Source organism: Euprymna scolopes, chromosome 10, assembly GCF_053919585.1.
Source record: "Euprymna scolopes isolate OS-2025 chromosome 10, ASM5391958v1, whole genome shotgun sequence".
Classification (NCBI taxonomy): Eukaryota; Metazoa; Mollusca; class Cephalopoda; order Sepiida; family Sepiolidae; genus Euprymna; species Euprymna scolopes.
Genome location: NC_136491.1, coordinates 157,924,504 through 157,937,163, shown reverse-complemented (window position 1 = coordinate 157,937,163; position 12,660 = coordinate 157,924,504). Strand labels below are relative to the sequence as shown.

General features: G+C 30.3%; 1 protein-coding gene across 2 annotated transcripts in view; it reads left to right on the top strand.

Moving 5' to 3' along the window:
* The window catches only part of LOC145286329 (uncharacterized), a 192,768-nt gene that overhangs the window by 119,138 nt on the left and 60,970 nt on the right, over positions 1 to 12,660 (top strand). The gene's annotated exons all lie outside the window — the stretch shown is intronic.

Here is a 12,660-nt window from a genome sequence, read left to right as displayed (position 1 = left end):
ATATATATATATATATATATATATATATATATATATATATATATATATATATATATATATACGTGTGAGTGTATGTGTGTGTTTAATAAGTCAAGATTTTTTCTCGGTTGGTCATTTTCATTGTCTTCAACAATTCTCTATTACCATTCTGAGACGAGCCTTTGCATTGTGATGACAGTTAAAAGGTTGTCCCGTGCGGAGTAACTATGTCGATATTTCCAACGTTGCCGAAAGGAGAAACGCGCATCATGCGCAATCGGAAGTGGTTCGCTTATTTCCGCAAACAAAGCTAAAAATATAACGGAAAGAATTCCACTGATATTTCCAAACCTTGTGATTTACGTTTTGCTTGTGAACTATAATTGGAAGGAAGTGGACGAGAGGGAGGGGGGACTGACAAGCACATAAGAAATTCAATGTTACTATAAAAAAAGCCACTTAGTCTTCTTCGTCTCGTTCCATTTTGTCCCGAAATAGCTTGTATTTTAATGATTTCGTTACTGGGAAAAGTTGCATATAAAATCTATAGAATAGTTTACTTTATAAAATGGACTAATCACATGCAATCGAGTTATCACACTAGTTTGTTGCAACATTCTTACAAACCCAATAGATTACCTAGATATTTTATTTTATTCTGCAAGCGAATAGTTTCAATTTAAAAATAAAACCGTTCATTTCTTGTAAGTAAAAAACTACACAGGCTGAGATCGAAGCCAAAACCGAAAGACAGTGAGTCAAATACGAATATCATTTGGCCAGCGTGTTCCGATCTTTAAAAAGGGGGTTCAAACCTACTTATTGTTTACATAAGAAATCTGCCATGTGAACAATTCACGCATTCGCATTCGTGAAACAGTTGACAAACAGATAAAACTCTGGTTATATCATCGTACCAATTTTTAATTTTGACCCCTTAGCAGCTCTTTATCTGGATGAAACTAATTAAAAAGGTATTCACATGTCTGAATACCTTATATACAAAATTTTAAGTCTGTAGATTAAACATTCGTTGAATATATAGATTGAGAAGTGTCCTCACACAAACATTCTCACTTTTATATATAGATTTTCTCTGTAAATGTGTGTTACAATGGTGTTACATAGTATGTTACTGTCGACCATTGTTGAACACTTACTTGTAAGTAATATTGTTCTATCCCCAGTGTTTTTAATGAATAACAATACCAAATATTGAATTTATATTTTTTTCGAATCTTCGAATCTAAATTGCAAAATTCTTAAAATTTTACTTTTTTCCCTTTTAACTGAGCTACTGATGAAATATATGTTTACAAAACTAAATATTTTCATTTATTGATATAAACTCAACAAAACAAATTGCCTCCCTCCTTGAGGCTTGCATTTACGAACATTCGTGGGCTTAGAACTAATTTAAATGATATTGAAGCATTTCTCCTAACAAACTCCCCGGATATCTTACCATTAAGTAAGACTAGCCTACACTCCTCCATCCCCTCTTACTACTTTAACATGCTCGGATATCTCCCACTCTGCCGAAAGAATTCTGACAGACATATGCACGGGCTTGGAGTCTATATTTGAAACACCCTCCCCTTGACGAGAGAAACAAAATTAGAATCGGACGATCAAGCCTTTATGTGTTTTAGACTTAACATGCAACATAACATTAGTTACTTTTATTTTCTTTACCGCTCTCCCTCGACCCATGACTGTACCATAATAAACAAAGTCTCGACACTAGCGCACAAGTGCATGTATTTGGTAACTTCAATGTCCACCACAAAAATTGGCTTGGCTTTTCTACTTTCACAGACGCAGCTGGTAGCACAACACATAGCTTCTCTATATCTCACCCTTTATCATAGATGGCTATATTTCTAACCCGTTTCCCAGACCAGCAAGAACAACACGCATCATTTTTAGATCTGTTTCTGACCACAGTTCCCTATTATTGTGTTACGAATGCCCACAGCCCACTTGGGGATGCAAATGATGCAGTGATAAGAGTTGAAATCGTCTTAAACTCTAGGGCCAAAACTTAAGAGCCATTGCTCAAAACAACGAGAGCCTTTTAACAATATCTCGTTGTTTTTAGCAATGGCTCTTAAGTTCTGTGAGATGGGTATATATGGTGATGACACCACACTCTATAACAGACACGACAGGAAAACAAATGAACACATATCTAAAGAAATGGCAGAAACACTAGAAGATGACCTCCAATCTGTAGTGGAATGGGGACAAAAATGGATGGTCACATTCAATGCTGCCAAGACTAAACTAGTTTCCTTCAATAACTACAAGAAACCTTCTCTACCACCAATAGCAATGGCCAAAGACTCTTTATCTAAAAGTACATCTTTTAAACCATCGACCTAACGTTCACAGGAAACATGAGTTAGAACAATTACATCGAGAGTATTGCCAGTACCGCTGCAAAGAAGGTAGGCTCTCTATACCGTGCTAGAAAGCTATTAACGCCCGAAAGTATCCTGTACCTCTATAAGGCCACCATTCGCCCATGTATGGAGTATTGCTGTCAGATTTGGGCTGGTGCATCTGTTACTAGTCTCTCACTCCTAGACAAGGTTCAAAAGAGAGTCGCCAACCTGATAGGTCATCTAAGCCTCTGTCCCATCGACGAAATGTAGCATTCCTCTGCCTGTTCTACAAGTATTTTAACGGTGAATGCTCCGACGAACTGTAAGCACTCGTACCCCTCGACGTAACTACCCCCGACAGACCCGACAAGCAGCTAAATCCCACCCCTTTACAGTGGAGATCCCTAGATTTAAGAGAGCCTTCTACTCCAATAGTTTCTTCCCCAGAACCGCTAGACTTTGGAATTCCCTTCCGGGTTCCTGCTTCCCCAACTCTACTGACATGCAGAAGTTCAAGTGTAATGTGAACCGACATCTTGCTGCCCAACTCCCTACATAGTACCCCTATAGTTTATGTTTCAGATAGTAGCCCCCTACATCAAAGTGGCAATGTGCCTTGTTTGGGGTGAAAATTTAATTAAAAAAATAATAATATTTTCATTTATTGGTATATTTTCGTTTGTTATTATAACATATTCCAAACTAAATGTGTTTTTTACTTTATACATGACTCGTTGGTTTCAACTGGTAATCACATAATTCCGGCTACTTTCTATTATTATTATTATTATTATTATTATTATTATTATTATTATTATTATTATTATTATTATTATTATTATTATTTGCTCAAAAAGAGCTTTCACACAGGTTTTCAGAGATCTTTCTCTGGAGACAGTCTGTGGTGTTCACTGGAAGCTGAGTGACAACAAGTCTCCCCAGGCCCAGTACTCTCCTCCTTTTTCAATACCATTTGCAAATAAATTTGCATCATCTCATCAACTGTTTGCCATTGAGTTCTCTTTGCACTTATTTGGCTGAGGTCTGGTCAGTTGATCGGTCTTTCCTTTCTCCTTGACTATTTGGTTATTTGGTCTCGCTTTTTTTGGGGGGGGCGGTGATGTCGCGATGGAGGTAGAGTTGAGTTAGAGAGCTTATAGATATATTATTATTATTATTATTATTATTATTATTATTATTATTTATTTATTTATTTATTTATTTATTACTCACTAGGAGTAGTCTCACGCAGACCATCATCAAAGATTATTCTTTGAGAACAACATGTAAAGTTCCTTGGAGTCTGAGTTTCCCCAGATTTCCAGAACTTAGGAACTCTTACGATAACTTTTGCAGATGCTTTTGCGTTATCGCAACAGCCATTATATTTTGCGTTATCGCAACATCGATTCCTCATTTGTAGCGACCATTAGTCTTCACTGGAATTTGAATGGCAATAAGCTTCTCCAAGGTCCCAGTCCTTTTTAGCACATCAAGAGGAGGTCTGGTTAGTGCTCTCTCTCTCTTTCCTCAGTGTTTTATCCTCTTTGACCCTCATTTTAGTTTGGCGCCTGTTTATAGCGACGAAAACGGGGGCAGAAGGCAAGGGCGCTAATTATACAGTATCAGTTTTCGTGATTCTATGTGATGTTACGTTGTATTTTACCGCTGTAGCCGTTTCTGTATGTCCAATTTAGCTCATGTGTGTTCGTTTCCACATTAAAGGGTTTTCCTCATATTTCAGCCGTTTTCATTATTGTTATCAGTTTTGTCTTCTCATCACTTTGAACCAAATCTCTCCCGTTTACTTTCCTAGGTTTGTCGCTATCGTTTCTCATCGCTTCTTGTCGTTTCTTATCGTTTCTACAATTAGTAATGTAATTTTGACTTTCCTCGTCTTCCACATTCCTTTGATCCCTTTGGCAAATTTCGTGTATTTAGTCCAGTTCTCTGTCTCCTTGATCTTCACGCTGTGGTCTGCTGAAACGGCAAAATCTACAATTTTGCAGGACAGTTCTTTTTTATTAACTATTATGACATCTGGTAATCTTGTTTCGATGGGTAAATCCGTTCGTATAACTATGTCCCAGAGAATTTATGACTTTCATTTTAAAGTATTTGTCTTGCCTGGGTGTTCAAGATTCAGTTTTTTTCATAATTCTCAGTGTACTGCCTACCCCAGTTAATCATATCTATTTTTAATATTACTTTTAGGCTAGCTTGCTGCATTCGCTTATTATGTGGTTTATTGCTTCATCTCTTTGTCCACAGAGTTTGCATTTGTGTACAAGAGTTCATTTCTGGCAACAATGTCCGACGCCAGAAATGAACAAACGACAAATTTCCAGTTTTTTAAACGTCTTTCATTTCGACACTTTTCTCTGAACAAGAGCGGAAGACCGCTTGAAATATAGAAAATAAACAATTAAATGAAAAAAAAACATAGTTTTCATACTTCTAGAAACCTCGTAACTTTGGAATCAATATATATATATATATATATATATATATATATTTATTTATTTATTCCAAAGTTACAGAAGTTTTTAACATTGAAAATTATATAATATATAATTAAAAACTTTTAGTCTTGACTTGGAAAATTATTTTGTCTACTGCAATCGCTGAATCAATTTGCTTTCTCGAATTCTACAATAAACTTTTTTACAATGAAATAAACGATTTGTACAATAAATTTTTTAGGAATCATCAGTTGTTTACCATAAAGTACTGTCTCTATGATTTAAAATCAACAGTATATGAAATGATGCCTCCTGATATATATATATATATATATATATATATATATATATATATATATATATATATATATATATATACTAGTAGATACGGATCTACAGTAATTCTCATTCTTAAACTGTCAGCAATTTAAAGCTTAAGATTAAAGGGATTTCATGCATAATTAAAATGATGAGAATGGGGATTGTTATGTAGTGAAAATGTATAAAATTCAAAACATATCTAATATTTTTCAATTTTCAAAGATGAAGTTGAGTTAAATGCACTTTATGCAAAACTTTTAAAATGCATCTCAAGTAATAGGAATTTGATAAATATTTGTTAATTGATACCTAATTTCTAATTAAAAGTTAAAAAAAAAACTTCCGGGATCATCTGAATTCTTCCATTCCCTTTATACGCCCATTTGCAAAAAATTAAGTTAAACTAATCCTATTTTCTTACGTACACCTATCAGTTTTGTTTCAGAATCCATAATGATCGGTTAATTAGTTTATGAGTCAATTGTGTCCATACAAATACATGCAAATATTAAGTGTACTCACTTCTTTACTATTGAGTCGGACTAGACCAGACGTTTTCACTGTCACAAAAGCCATCTTCGCATCTCTGTAACAAGCTTTGTCCGTCGGTCGGCAGCACATTTATATAAAATAGCATATTCATTTCTAAAAGCACAAATTGAAAAGACACATCTTAGTTTAAGATGTGTTCATGAATATTTATAAGATTTTCCGTGAATTTTGTCGGTCGTTTTAATTTGAAATAGTAATTCCATTTGTCTGTCACGTTTAAGCCTCTTTTATTGCAAAACTCACATATAAAGTAGACGAATCCTATTTTAAATGGATACAAACACCTCTATAAGAAGCTGTGTTGGTAAGTCAGTTACTCTCAAATTTGATGGTCGGTTTTTTTTACGAAATATAAACCTTTTTGGGGAGGTATTTAATTCTAAATCGAGTAATTTTCGAAAAAAGTGTATGCTTCAAGATGTTTATATCCATGGTGTTTGGCAAAAGATATTAGCACAAATCCTAAGTTTGAAATATATTTTCTGCCACACTGACTTTTTAAAGAGCATTGTCGACTGTCTGTGACGTTTGAGGTTGCATTTAAAATGTCGTTGACCCGTCAACCTTCGGTTTCACAAAAATGTATTTTCGTCGTTAATCGCCTACATTGAATAAAGCCACGAATATTCTCTGTTGCTAATTCGTCGGCAACTTTTTTTTCTATTTGAGAGAATTTCATTGGAAATATGTTTCCAGTTTCACAATAATTATCTCGCTTTTAAAAGATATATTTCCATCAACGCTTTTTAGTATTTGACTTTAAAGATTTCGAAGAGAGAAAAAATGTCCACGGCGCACTTTTCAGTTTTCTGAAATGATCGCTCTACATTTTTTCACCTTCCTCGTGTCTAGAGGCAAAACAAATTAAAGATCTTTTTTGTTGGTTTGCTGTCTTTGAGTAGGCGATATTTCACGCCTCTCTATTAAAGAGAGAAAGTGTTAATTAAACCAAGAGCTGTCAATAAGTAAAATCTTCACGAACAGGTGTGAAATTACAACAAAAAAAAGCATAAGCGATAAATGCGAACAATCCGATGGATTTTAAGCATTTTTTCATACAAACCAAAAAATTCAAGTGTAAATTTCTTTATTTAATGAAAGTTTTTTTTTTTTAAATACTATGTACATAAAATCAGTCAGAAATATATTAAATTTACACAGAAAAATGGAAAAATATTTTAAATTAATATTAGATAATAAAGAAATATATTAAATTAATAAAGAAAACAAGAAATACATTAAATTAATAAAGAAAACAAGAAAAATATTAAATTAATAAAGAAAACAAGAAATATATTAAATTAATAAAGAAAACAAGTAATATATTAAATTAGCAAAGAAAACAAGAATATATTAAATTGATATTGAAAAACAAGAAATATATTAAATTAATATTGAAAAACAAAAAATATTAAATTAATATAGAAAAATACATTTAATTTATGTAGAAAAATAAATTAATATGTGAAAACAAAAAATATATAAAATAATTGTGAAAAAACAAAAGTTATATAAAATTCTTATAGAACAATAAAACAATATTAAGTTTACATGGTAAAATAAAAGATAACATTAAATCATAATAAGAAATACAGGGATATATTAAATATATGAGTGAAAATTAAGAAAATGGTGGGATCCTTCTACCACTCCAGAAGATATCTCACTACTGATGCAGTTCTCTATCTGTATAAAAGCCAAGTACGTCCAAGGATGGAGTACTGCTGCCACATCTGGGCAGGAGCTGCTAAAAACAGTCTATCCTGCCTTGACAGAGTACAAAATAGACTTCGTGGTTTAGTGGGGAATGCCCTTTTCTCTTTCCTACAACCTCTCTCCCACAGAAGAGACGTTGCAAGCCTGTCTTTGTTTTATCTCTGTTTCCATGGCAGGTGCTCGTCTGAGCTCCAATCTCTGGTCCCCCCTCGCCAATCTTTCATGAGAAACACCCGTCTGGCTGAAACTACTGTCAATAATTTTCCCCACTCTTTATCTGTGCCTAAATCCAAACGTAGATTCCATGAGCAGAGCTTCTTTCTTAGAACTGCACGCCAGTGGAACTCTCTGCCGCTTGTCTGTTTCCCACCTGACTACAACTTGGACGTCTTCACGTCCAACATAAACAAACTCCTGACAAACCGCCCCCTTAAGTAAGACACTCTATCAAAACCCCCAATACTAATGATTACTACAATACTATCTCATTGATTACTGTACACGCAATAACCCTTATCCCTGAGTGGCCTTCGGGCCTTGATAAGTGGTGACCCCCATGTAAAAAAAGACTTTTAATTACAATTATAAGATACAAAAATATGAAAACATTACATGAATAAATCAAAATAATAAATTAATAGAGAAAATACAAATAATATAAGACTTTCATGAGAGAAATAAGAAATACATAAAGTAATATAAGAAAATATAGAAAGTAATGAAACTTACATATAAAAATTAATACACAAAATTAATATGGAAAAATAGAAAACTATGTTGTATTGGTACAAGGAAATATAAAACATATGTTTGCTTTTCAAAATGAAAAATTTAAATATATTTAATTTACGTAGGAAAAATGGAAAAGAAAAATATATCAAATTAACATAGTAAAATAAACGAATATATTGATTTAATAAACTATAAACTATAAGATTATGAATATTTAATATTTTAATTTTCTCATGTAAGGTTTTCATATTTGTGTATATTACAATTGTAATTTAAAATCTTTCATAATTGATTGAAAAATTTTTTAAAAAATTGGAAAAGATATAAAATATTAATAATATAATATAAATCAATACAGAAATATAACATTATACAATAAAGGAATTTAATTATTGTGAGAAAATAAAGAAATTTACTACATTCTCAAGCAGTAGTAAAGATATATAATTAATGAAGAAAAATGCAATAATTTGTTAAGTTGATATGAAAAATAAATATATTAAATTAATATCGAAAAAATATTAATATATTAAATTAATATGGAAATAAGAAATATATAAATTTAATAGAAATAATATGTCAAATTAATATGTAAGAAAAGATAAATGAATTACATTAACATGAAGATAAAGAATATATTAAAATAATATGACAAAATTATGTAATCTATAAAACTTATATAAAAAATAAAGAAATATATTAAATTAATATTAAAAAATATAAAGAAATATATTAAATTAATTTTAAAAATATAAAGAAATATATTAAATTAATATTAAAAATATAAAGAAATATATTAAATTAATATTAAAATATAAAGAAATATATTAAATTAATATTAAAAATATAAAGAAATATATTAAATTAATATTAAAAATTTAAAGAAATATATAAAATTAATATTAAAAATGTAAAGAAATATATTTAATTAATATTAAAAATATAAAGAAATATATAAAATTAATATTAAAAATATAAAGAAATATATTAAATTAATATTAAAAATATAAAGAAATATATTTAATTAATATTAAAAATATAAAGAAATATATTTAATTAATATTAAAAATATAAAGAAATATATTTAATTAATATTAAAAATATAAAGAAATATATTTAATTAATATTAAAATATAAAGAAATATATTAAATTAATATTAAAAATATAAAGAAATATATTAAGTTAATATTAAAAATATAAAGAAATATATTTAATTAATATTAAAAATATAAAGAAATATATTTAATTAATATTAAAATATAAAGAAATATATTAAATTAATATTAAAAATATAAAGAAATATATTAAATTAATATTAAAAATATAAAGAAATATATTAAATTAATATTAAAAATATAAAGAAATATATTAGACTAGCCTGTGTGCCAGGCGTTGCTCGTGTGTTGAAAGGTGTTTGGTGAAAAAAAAAGCCGTAGTAGGCAGGAAGACTTGAACCCGTACTGCGAAGGAGGAAAAGAATTTAAAAAAAAAAAGTGACGTCTTTGCGTTGCGCTCATCGCCAAACTGGAAGTGACAAATGTTTAAATTAAAGCTAGTCCATCGAAAAGAGGGGATTACTTTCGAAAATGTCGGCGAAAAAACGATCCGTCCCTGTAGAAAAGTGACCAGTTATAGGTGAACTCATTAATGCTTTTAGCGAATTTTTCGATATTTGACGTCCAAACGGGCAGGCTTAACAATAATAGCGATCTTGTAAAAATCCGTTTCTTCTGTCGAAAGTTTTAGGCAAACATAAAAACATAAATACATGCATACATACATTTAAACAGGTGAGATTTATATTATAGATTAATATTAAAAATATAAAAGAAATATATGTAATAGATATTAAAAATATAAATAAATATATCAAATTAATATGAAAAATATGAAGAAATATATAAAATTAATTGAAAAATAACGAAATATATAATCATAAATACTCATCACACTCAATCGATTGGGGGATAAATTGCACCCCTTTTATTGTAAAGATTAAAGATGTCAGAAAAAGTACTTTAAGTTACAAGTTCTTGGTTCACAGAATTTTAAGTTAAAAGTTTTGGTTCTTGGTTCACAGAATTTTATGTTAAAAGTTTTGGTTCTTGGTTCACAGAAGAGACGCTGCGAGCCTGTCAAAGTTTTGGTTCTTGGTTCACGAAAGAGACGCTGCGAGCCTGTCTTTGTTTTATCGTTATTTCCATGGCAAGTGCTCGTCTGAGCTCCAATCTCTCGTCCCCCTTCGCCAATCTTTCACGAGAAACATCCGTCTGGCTGAAACTACTGTCAATAATTTTCCCCACTCTTTATCTGTGCCTAAATCCGAACGTAGATTCCATGAGCAGAGTGTCTTTCTCAGAAGTGCACGATTGTGGAACTCTCTTCCGTTCGCCTGTTTCCCACCTGACTACAACAGGGATGTCTTCAAGTCCAACATAAACAAACTCCTGACAAACCGCCCCCTGAAGTACGACACTCCATCAAAACCCTCAATACTAATGATTACTACAATACTATCTAATTGATTACTGTACACGCAATAACCCTTATCCTTGAGTGGCCTCCGGGCCTTGATAAGTGATGACCCCCATATAAAAAAAGAGTTGTGTTTTGGAATTCCGTACCTTTTCCCTGTTTCATTGATTTATAAATATGCATACATTTTAATGCCTTGAACACCACATATCTTGATATATATCTCCCAATTAAATTTAATATCCCATCACCTTTGGATTTTAGTGACAATATGACTTGCTTGAGGTAAGTTAGGATAAAAGGATTATTGTTTCTGTATTTTAGAGATGAGGATTGGGTGTTCGTATTATTTGGATTCATCGGAGTACTGTTCTCATCTTGAGTGTGATTTTCACAACATTACTCAATTGATTTTTCCAAGTACTCTTACCACTGCGCTACAGATCCTTGTAAACAAGATACTCCTGAAGAAGGTAGATTACGGGTGAATATCTGGCATACGGTAGAATGCCCTTTCCCTAATGTGAATAACCTGATGAGAAAAAAATGAAAAAAATAAAAAGAATTGATGTTGCTGTATTGCCAGAAGAGTTTAGTAACATTCACAAAGGTTGAACCACGACAAAATAACTTTACTATGTCTAATAGATGAATACTCCTGATAATATGAAGCATATGTATTGACTTGCTAAGAAATGTGGCCGTCAATATTCATTAACTTCAATTTAGTTTGAATATTGCGCATTCTCATCGTATGATTCATGAAACGTTTTGAAATTCTAACGCCTCGTCAATAGACGATTTTTTTAGTAAACATAGTTGCATATTAAGCCATCGAAAAATGATAGATTGTTCACTTGTAATTAATTAAACGTCAAACGGGCTCGTCTAGCATAATACTTTTATCTCAAACAATACCTTATCACACCTATATATATATATATATATATATATATATATATATATTTATTTTTGTATGACTAAAATTATTATAAATTATCTTAAAATGTATATATGAATAAATATCATCACTCTCACTGCTCTCAATATATATATACATATATATATATATATATATATATATATATATATATATATATATATGCATATATATATGCATATATATACATATAACTACTTCATTTACTCACATAAAATTAGTATACGAAAGTATAGATTTATGCGTAAACTTTAAGTATTTACTTCAAAAGTGCTAAATACGTAGGTAGAGCTAGTTAGTAATTTATAAAATATATATATATATATTTATATTTATAAAATATATATGGCATATATATTTTATAAATTACTACATAGACATATATATATTTATAATATAATATAATATAAATATATTTAAAAATTACTACATATACATGTATATATTTATATATACACACACATTTCTTACGTTATGCATTCGCATAATAATTATATAAAGATATGTTTTATTCACGCATTTTTCTAGTGTCTACTTTTCTAGTGTTCAATGCGTGAGTAACTTATGGAAATATATATACAACAGTCTTCATAATATTTTGATTCCTCGTATTACCGTTCTCATTTTGAGATTTTCACTAAAAAAACAGTAGTTCGATGGATCCAAATGATACGAATAACCAATCCTCATCTAAAAGTTCAGAAACGACAGTTTGCTTGAGTATAAAATTGTTTTCCAATTTTTTTATAACGTGTTAAATATTAGATATTGTCGGTCTAGAAGAATTGTATGAAAGTACTTTGTTTTGTTGCTACTGATCTTGTGTTAGTTTGTATAATTAAAGAGAAACATTGTCGGGTGATAGCTGTTTATTTAGATACCAAAATATTTACTCTTTGTCTGGATACGATTTTAATATAATTTACTTTAATATATATATATATATATATATATATATATATATATATATATATATATGTTGATTATCTAGCCACATGAATAAATGCATCAATAAATTATTTTAAATATTCTCTCGTTACGAAATCTAGCGAGGCGCAAACGAGCACAAAAAATTTCCTCGAAGTTTTCAGGTAA